The sequence below is a fragment of the Alligator sinensis genome, unplaced genomic scaffold (genome assembly GCF_000455745.1).
Source record: "Alligator sinensis unplaced genomic scaffold, ASM45574v1 scaffold1218_1, whole genome shotgun sequence".
Lineage (NCBI taxonomy): Eukaryota > Metazoa > Chordata > Crocodylia > Alligatoridae > Alligator > Alligator sinensis.
The window spans coordinates 570,099-571,384 of record NW_005842619.1 but is presented as its reverse complement, the minus strand read 5'-3'; the positions used below and the strand labels follow the sequence as shown (position 1 = coordinate 571,384).

At 62.2% G+C, this 1,286-nt stretch overlaps 2 protein-coding genes across 4 annotated transcripts in view; one reads left to right on the top strand and one right to left on the bottom strand.

The window, feature by feature from the left end:
- Positions 1-1,286, bottom strand: part of RHOC (ras homolog family member C) — a 21,819-nt gene that overhangs the window by 13,511 nt on the left and 7,022 nt on the right. The window contains exon 1 of one of the 3 annotated variants that reach the window (XM_014524508.2): positions 955-1,257. The exons of the other annotated variants lie outside the window; for them this stretch is intronic. The gene's annotated coding sequence lies outside the window, so the exon portion shown is untranslated. Of the gene's footprint in view, positions 1-954; positions 1,258-1,286 lie in introns of those variants that run through there. 3 annotated transcript variants of the gene reach the window in all.
- The window catches only part of LOC112551844, an 11,587-nt gene that overhangs the window by 5,466 nt on the left and 4,835 nt on the right, over positions 1-1,286 (top strand). The window lies entirely within an intron of this gene.

Here is a 1,286-nt window from a genome sequence, read left to right as displayed (position 1 = left end):
ATTGAAAACCTTGCAGAGCACGCAGCGTACGGGCAAATAGCAAGAAGCACTCTTTCCGCACACCTGGCTGGAGAGCAGGGCAGCCTGCCCCCATTTCTGACCCTCTGCAGCTCACATTACATTCGCATTACATTCCCGGAGGAATTGTCCCACGTGCCTTTACCCACGGGCAGCAACGCCACGGACTCTTCCGCCTACCGCATTGCAAGAGCGTGTCCAGTGACCAAAATCCTGGCTACACAGATGGGCAAGGCCAGCGTTATGCCAAAAAGGCAACCAGTCACCCACCAAGCAGGACCCAACTTGGCGCTAGAGGCGATCTTGCCCCTCCGTGCACCCCAGGGTGCTGGCTACAGCAGCAAGGCAGAGGCCGGCGGCAGGACTGGTTTATGCCAGAGAGGGGGAGGTCTGCTGGGCAGGATGTGAGGACTACTCCCTGCTCCAAGAAAGGCTGCAAGGCCAGCGCTTCCCGAGGAAGCTTTGCTGCAAATCCCCTCTGAACGTGGGTGGCTGCAGCTCTGCTGGGGGAAGTTCACCCACTGCTACGCATCCGCTCCAGATAACGGAGCGCAGGCCCCAAATCCCACGGGACCCTGCTCGGCTGTCATCCGCATCCGTTCCCAAAGGGGAGCTGCTCAAAGAGACTAGCGAAACATTCCCGTCCCCCCACCTTACAACTTGAGACCTGAGCCACCGTCTTCCCTGCCAGCCTGCGCCGAGGGCAGGCTCCCGAGTCCTCGTCGCACTCGCGCCCCAAGGAGCAGGTCGCACCGCCCACAGAGCCGTCAGGGCCACGTTAGAAATAAATAGCTGAAGGCAGCCCCTTCTCACAATTGCTTGCTTAGGAAAGAAGACACTTCACCTCCCTCTGGCTAGGCGCCCCTGTCCCAAACCTCAGCTGATCTCAGTCCAGTGGCCCATCCGGGCGCGTCCTTCTGCTTCAGGAAAACCCACCTGTCCGGCGCAAGCAGGAGCTGGCAGAGCTTTGCTCGCCCTCCCGCCCGATACCCAGCGGGCAGCAGGGATGGCGCAGGGTTTGCCGACAGCAACAACTCTTGAAGCCACGGTTTGCAGCCCGCACCCAAGGCCCGGGAGCGTGCAGGGCTGTCCGTCCCGGCCAAAAAAGGAAGCTGAGCACGAACTGAGACTGCAGGACCGAGGGAGGACACTTGGCACGGCCAGCGTGGAAGTCGAGGCGGCGCAAGCGGGCAGCTGGACCCTGGGAGAAGGGAGCGCTGCAGGGCTGGGGGTGCAGGACCCGGGGGCTGGGCTGGGGTCCCGGCAGC